Below are 7923 nucleotides of genomic sequence, written 5' to 3'. Positions count from 1 at the left end.
CGGGTCCCACGCGACCCTCCCTGACCCAGGCCCCGCAGGCAAAGGCGGAGAGATGGACTCGATCGCCTGTGGCAAATCTCGACCCGGTCCACGTTTTGTCTAGTTTGCGTACGAGCAAACGTAACATATTAATCTGGTCTCGGTGACACGTGCGGATACACGCGCCCCCCTCCTCAACCCGTCCTACACGTCGAAGCCATAATATATTAATCTAGCCTCGGTGACACGTGCGGACATGCGACTCTGTCCTACACGTCGAAGCCATGGCTGCGCGTTTCACAGCCGAACAGGTCGTGCAACAGCTCATGTCGGACGTACAGCAAGATTACGAAGAGGAAGCGGAGGATGTGTCTGAGGAAGAAGACGGAAAAGAGTACAATCTGGACCACGACGACTCGGCGTCAGAAGACGAAGAACAGGAAATTTCCTGGGGTGAAACTCTCCTCTCCAAAAATGGGAAAATAACATGGTCGTCAGCATCGTACGCCAAAGGGTCAAGTAGAGCCGGAGGACAGCCGGCGGGGACCGCGACGGACCCAGGTCCCACCACGTACGCGGTGTCACACGCTCACGACATAGCCTCTACGTTCTCCCTGTTTGTCACGCCGGCGATAGAAACAATCCTCCTGGAGATGACCAATCCTCAGGGTTTCAGAAGGTACGGAGACGGCTGGAAAGCGATGAACGAGACCGATCTGCGCGCATACATAGGGCTGCTCATCCTAGCCGGCGTCTACAGGTCCCGAGGCGAGGCCGCGGCCAGTCTATGGGACGCGGAGAACAGAAGGGTCATTTTCCGTGCCACTATGCCACTCAAAGTCTATCACACTGACTCGAGACTTTTACGGTTCGATGACCGCGAGACGAGACCCGCCAGACGTGCTACAGACAAACTGGCAGCCGTACGAGAGGTCTGGGACGCGTGGGTGGAGCGACTGCTGCACCTCTACAACCCAGGGCCCGAAGTGACCGTGGATGAGCAACTGGTGCCATTCAGAGGTGGGGTTTCTATATTTTTTTTTGTGTCTCGTTGTTCACAGTTTTACAAAATAACATAACCAGGCGATTGCCACTAGATGCAAACTGTGTACGTGTTTCGTGTTACCAGCTTTCCTGTCGCTCTACCCGCCTGAGCAAAAAAACAAAAAACAAAAACAAACAAACAACCAAATGTGTTCTCCCCTCTCCAAAGGTCGTTGTCCGTTCCATCAGTACATGCCCAGCAAGCCGGTGAAATACGGGATCAAGTCGTGGGTGGCTTGCGACGTGAGATCCAGCTACGCTTGGAAGATGCAAGTCTACAACGGGAAGGCTAGCAGCGGTGGCTCGGAGAAGAACCAAGGGATGCGAGTTGTGCTCGACGTGACGGAGGGTCTCGGAGGTCGCAACGTGACCTGCGATAACTTCTTCACTTCTTACGAACTCGGACGACAGCTCCTGAAGAGAAACGTCACCACAGTCGGCACGGTGCGCAAGAACAAACCCGAGCTTCCGTCTGCGCTGCTTACACCAAAGGTCAGACGGGTGTTCTCGTCAAAGTTCACCTTCACGCCCACGACCGCTCTAGTGTCCTACTTCCCAAAGAAAAACAAGAATGTGCTACTCATGAGCACGCGCCACACAGAGGCCGCTGTCAGCGATCGAGACGACAGGAAGCCTGCCATCGTCCTAGACTACAACTGCCACAAAGGAGGTGTGGACAACCTAGATAAGGTGATAGGAACATACAGTTGCAGACAGATGACCGCTCGCTGGCCCCTGGTTGTATTCCACAACATCATTGACGTATCCTCCTACAACGCCTTTGTGATATGGAGAGAGCTTAACCCTAATGCCTGGTAAAAAGAACAAGAGGAGGGTGTTCCTGGAGCAGCTGGGCAAAGCGCTCGTAACCCCGTTCATCGAAAGAAAGGAACGTCTCCCCCGCACGGAAGCTGCCGCCTCGGCTGTGAAAGCCGTTCAGGGGTCCAGGTCTTGCGACGCGCCCGAGGATCAGCCTGCCCTAGCATCAGCCCCAAACAGCGCCCCGGCTCTCAGGGCGAGGAAGAGGTGTCAGATCTGCCCACCGAAGAAGGACAGTAAAACTCAAAGTGTGCTACAGGTGTAAGAAATACATCTGCAAAGGCTGCGCGCTCGCCTGCTGTCCTGCGTGTGCACATTGAGGCCGTAGATGGCGCCGGACAGTTTGACCCGAGGACTCTGGGTGTACATACGACATGAGATAATGTTGGACGGTTTGACCCGAGGACACTGGGTGTATAGACAATATGATATATACTGTCCATACTGTTTATATTGCATTTATCTAGCACATTACACTGCCCTTTCACTGCTTTCTTTTGCACTTGTGGTCAGATGATAAAAACTGTATTTCATTATCGTAGTACTTGTAATCTGTGCAATGACAATAAAGTTAAATGTGAATCTGAATCTGGATCTGAACATGAGATCACGCTGCGCAGTTTGACCCAAGGGCACTGGGTGTACAGACAATATGAAATTGAGGCCTTTTGTTAGAATTCCTGTCTGTTCCTGGTGTGTTTTCCTCTGTTTAACCCCCGGTTTGGCTATCCTGTGTCGAGTCGCAGACGTCACACAGTCGATCCGGCCAATCAGCTGCGCTGGTGGAGGACCACGGGATTCCCACCAAGCCACGTCAGCCTGCCGCTCGCTGTGGAGAAGACTCGGGATTCCCCAGCGGAGCGCCGCCATCCGACTACGTCACCCGGTCACATGCTGAGGAGGGCCTCGGGATTCCCTCGGTTAACAATGCCCCGCGCTGGCCGCCTGCCTGTTCGTCAGCCTGCCAGCTGCATCACGGAGTGGAGTGGCGCGGACCCGCACAAAAGAAATCAGGCTGTTTGTGTGCATCCTGTTTGTTACCCATACCAAGGAGAAATAAAGAGCTTGGTTCACCAGAGATCCCGCTGTTGTCTGCGTTTGGGTTCATTGGAAATACACCTCATAACACCTTTGATAAGGCTGGACAGTTTGACCCGAGGCCGCCGGGTGTAGACAGACAATATGAGATAACTATGGACAGTTTGACCCGAGGCCACCGGGTGTAGACAGACAATATGAGATAACCATGGACAGTTTGACCCGAGGCCGCTGGGTGGACAGACAATATGAGATAGCGATGGACAGTTTGACCCGAGGCCGCTGGGTGGACAGACAATATCAGACAACGATGGACAGTTTGACCCGAGGCCGCTGGGTGTACAGACAATATCAGACAATCATGGACAGTTTGACCCGAGGCCGCTGGGTGGACAGACAATATCAGACAACCATGGACAGTTTGACCCGAGGCCGCTGGGTGGACAGACAATATCAGACAACCATGGACAGTTTGACCCGAGGCCGCTGGGTGGACAGACAATATCAGACAACCATGGACAGTTTGACCCGAGGCCGCTAGGTGTACAGACAATATCAGACAACCATGGACAGTTTGACCCGAGGCTGCTGGGTGGACAGACAATATCAGACAACCATGGACAGTTTGACCCGAGGCCTCTGGGTGTACAGACAATATCAGACAACCATGGACAGTTTGACCCGAGGCCGCTGGGTGGACAGACAATATCAGACAACCATGGACAGTTTGACCCGAGGCCACTGGGTGTCTAGAAAATGTGAGGACAACACAAGGGTTAAGCTAAGCTAAGGTGCATCATATTAGTGGTGGCTTGTTATATTTTAGGTTATAGATACACTTCATTAAACAGATACAGACTCAAGAAGACATTTTAAAGTATATTTGGTGGGTTTTATTAGATTCATAGAAACATCAGCTGATCCTTTTATTAAATGTTGATTTTTACCATCAGTTAACTGCAGCTATTGACTCTACTTTATTTGTGTTCAGCAGAGACAGACCTGCAGCTACTTTAGAGAACACTGAGTTGTGAATCTGCAGGAAGGTTCCTGTTCACAACCAATGAAATCCTTCCAGAGTTTTCTTCTTGCTTCCTGCTCAGCAGTCTGACTGTAACTTTTGGCCCAGTTTCTTAAAATTTGCACTTCTGAAATGCAGCTGTACCCACTTATGTTAGGCAGGGTACTTCAGGTAGGTCAAAGGTCAGTCGCAGGGCTGTCGTATTCACACCTGCAGGGAATTTTAAAGGAAGCGGGAGCACCAAGACAAACTGATGCCTGCAGGCACATGGAGGAACATGTCAGTCCCTACACAGGAAGTTCCAGCCGGCTGCCCAGTGCAGGAGACTTCCTGTTCCATCATCAGTGTCCCTTAGTAAAGCCTGAAGGATGATGACTTTATTCTCCGTTTATTAGATGTAAGTTTTGAAAGTTGTGGTGGCGGGGTGTGGTTTAGCTCAGCTGCAGGGGGTAGAGAGTGGGAGGAGTGGTTCAGGGAACAGTGCTGGGAGGAGGATAATTGACACAGCTGTTCTGAATCGGGGAAAATTGGGTCTGCCCTTATATAAGTAAGCAGGACCTGGTGAGAGAAAAGGAGAAGCAGCCCGGAACCAGACGATCGGAGGCGGAACAGGAGAGCGCCGTCCCTGGTTATGAAGGAGTGATTTACCAAATAAAAGAAGCATAGACCAAACGTGTTGCCTCAGCGTGTCATCCGTCTCAACGGTACCCCACAGTAGCTCAGACCTGCTACAAAAGTGTAGCGATGAACATTTTGAAGATTCGGAGTCAACTCTTGTGTGTGCTTTTTTTCTTTTTAAAATGAGTTAAGCATTTATTTTCCAGCTTGCAGTTCATCAATTCTACTTGATGTGTTATGTGGTGGGGTGTTTTTCCAGGACCCAAATGCAAGCTCACAGACTCGAGGTATCAAGTTCCAAAATACAGTCTTTATTGTAAAAAAAACAAACAAAAAACAACGAACCAAAAGGTGGCACCTATCGTGTCCACTTTACGTCCAGTCGGGAGGGCAACTCAACCGACAGCTCCAGGGGGACACGGGTAACAGGGCAGCCGGCAGACCAGCGGAAGGGACGGCGTCAACAATCTTCCAAGCCGGGAGGGCAACTCCACCGACTGGTGATTTTGACGAGGAATATCCGCAGGAGACACAGAGGCCGGAGGAACGGGAACAGGAACAGGACTGAAGGAGAGCTGACAGAGGACGGACGGGTGGCTAAACAAAAATGAATCGACAACCAGAGTTGTGCAGGGGCAGGTTACATATAGTCTGGGGAGGTGATCAGGGAGATGCAGCACACCTGCAGGTGGTGATCAGGGGTGAGTGGCTGCATCTGCTGGGACTGGTGAGGGGCGTGGCCACGGGAGGTGACCACGGGAGGTGAGGGGCGTGGCCACAGACAAAGACAGGGGACACAGGAGGAGAGGTGATCGGGGGCAAAACGGAGGAAAAAAACTGGACTCCTGACATGATGTAAATAAACTATGAACGTTTTTATTAGTATTCTCTAGCAAAGCTCTGCAATGCAGCTCTTACATACGTTTGACCTTCTCTGCTTATTGATTATATACGTTTCTCCCTGCAGTTTCCACCGCTGATGTTTAAACGATGAGAATCCTCCAATCAAACTTTCAACCACACAGAACGTAAATGCACACGTTTAAATAATATGCTGAAGTACAATGTGGTCCAACAAGTCTGATAAACTGTCATATTTAAACCTAAGAATAATCAGAGAGTTTGAGGATTTAGTGACTTTTATAAACAGTATTTCTAATGGCGCTTCACTTGTTTGTACAAAAGTTTAGTTTCTTGAGTTGCGTCCTTCCTTTGAAGCAGCGTTCAGGTGACACTCAGGTAGTTTTGATCGACACATCAGAGGCTTGTTAATCAACCTGTAGTCATTGTTTTCCTGTAGTGATACAGCTGTGCTTTGAGTTTACAGTAGAAAATTGCTGACTAAGAAGCATTATGATCGTTGGGAACATCGACTTCAGACACTTTCACTCTGTTCTGATGCAAATTGTTATTCTAAGAAATGACTCACCATCAAATCATGTTTCTAAGTGGGCAGTTCATGTCACTGAAATACTCAATCAGGAGATCAGTACACTGAGTTTACTGAGATAGAAAAGCAACTTCATGACTCTTCTTCTTTTCCACAGCTTTCTCTTGACACCAGCTACTTTTCAGGATTTAGTCAGAGCCTGGAAAATACTTTGCTCTTTGCCTTTCACGGAGGCGTCCAGACAATTAGAAAGTTCCAGCTGCTACAGTAGTTTAACTGGCAGGTTTGTGCAGGATGTCCCATATCAGGCAATGATGATGCAACGCCGGAGCGGCAATCATCTCTGACCAATCAGAGGTCTGCAGGGTGCTCGGGTCACCTTTCAGTCTCATTTCATTGAAGCGACTTAAACCAGTTCTCAGGAGTGGAAACGAGGCTCGACCTACGACCTCGGCTGAAACACAGCAGCGGTCCAACGTGGGTGACGAGGAGGAAGGAAACATGCTGCAGCAGAATAATGAGCCCAATCACACCTCAAGCTTTGCAGGAGCTATTTGATGATCAAGGGAGAGCGAGGAGTGCTGACGGTCGGTGAGTCCAGTCACCTTATCTCAACCCCACCAAACGTCCACGGGGCCACTTGAACACTTCCTGACGTCACAATGATCTCTTTGTCAGCTGGTTTTGATATTCTGAAAGTTACATTTCACACTTTTGAACTGATGAGTGTGAATTCCAGTGGCTCCTTCTGATGTGATCATTTATTCACAGCATCTGTGCTTTGTTTTGTATGTAAAGACTTACATACAAGAAAGTTGCTGCTTCTACATATCCGATCTGTGGACTTCTCTGTTATTGGAGATAAAGTTTTAGCTGAATTTCAGGAGCAGGACCACACCTCAACCACTCCCCCACTTCCGGCCACACTCCTATAAATATCCACCGACTCTAAACCTCGGCCTGCTAGCATTTTCCGCATTCGGAACCAGACGCCACGCAGAAGAAAATAAAATAAAACGATCTTACCTTGAACCAAACATGGATCTGCTGTTCCTCAGCCCGTCCGACAACGACGACGATTGTTTTTCCTCCACAGAGGCCACCCATACACCCAAGGGAAACCCTCGATCTGCTGCCCTCTCCAAATGCCACCGGGAACACCCAGACAGCACAGCGGAGCCAAACCGCCGATCTCCAACAAGCCGACCAGCTGCATCCACCAGAATCCCTCTCTCCGTTCAATCCTTCTGTACGAAGGTTCCGATCCACGGCCGTCCTCCAATAACTCACTCACCGGTGACAGAGGGAGACCTGCCACCCCCAGACGTAGTCAACGGCAACGTAAGTCCCCTCTCTCTTCCTCCGCTCGCCCCAGACCCAGCACTCGGGAACGAGTCTCCGATGACTCCGGCTCCCCAGCGCGCCGCGCTCAAAGCCGCCGCCACCGCTCCCGCGGTCCAGCCAGGTCCCCCGTCGAAGACGCACCGGCCAAGATCTCCGACCGGACCGTAGTCTGTCTGCTAAAAGCGTTTAAAGAGAAGGGGATACCTCACCACCGCTCCAACAACAAAGCAAAACTGTTCCAACTCCTCACAACTTTCCAAAAGTCACATCAGGCTAAAAACACAGACATACCTCCATCCAAAACTCACCGGCGTAACGTCAACGACAGTGACGTCACCACGCACCTCCAAGCCCCGCCCTTCCACCCATAAAGTTCCAGGTTGCCAGGTTTGCATCGCGCCACCTCTCATCCCCCTCCACCTCCCCAGGCAAACTCATCCTTGCACAGCAGCACCGGGATGCCACCTCTTCTCCTCTCTTCAATTTCCACAGCATTTCATCCCACCTTCTGGCTTGGATTCATCAGTCTGTACTACTGCTGTTCTTCCACACCCCCCTTTTTCTGCCTTCTACTCTGGCACCGGGTTGCCAGGTCTTCTTTCCTCTTTTCCCCTTTCTTATCCATCCACAGTGCCCATCATCACCACTGGGCTGCCAACTTACAACCCTT

General features: G+C 50.6%; 1 pseudogene; it reads left to right on the top strand.

Annotated features, from left to right (window-relative positions):
* Positions 1-263: 263 nt before the first annotated feature.
* LOC138205889 (piggyBac transposable element-derived protein 4-like) lies at positions 264-2162 on the top strand (annotated as a pseudogene).
* Positions 2163-7923: the final 5761 nt, after the last annotated feature.

The sequence above is a fragment of the Embiotoca jacksoni genome, unplaced genomic scaffold, assembly GCF_022577435.1.
Source record: "Embiotoca jacksoni isolate LCO1_2020_lvr unplaced genomic scaffold, fEmbJac1.0.p SCAF_3, whole genome shotgun sequence".
In the NCBI taxonomy this organism is placed as follows: domain Eukaryota; kingdom Metazoa; phylum Chordata; class Actinopteri; family Embiotocidae; genus Embiotoca; species Embiotoca jacksoni.
The sequence above is the reverse complement of the archived record's forward strand: the minus strand, read 5'-3'. Positions and strand labels throughout refer to the sequence as shown.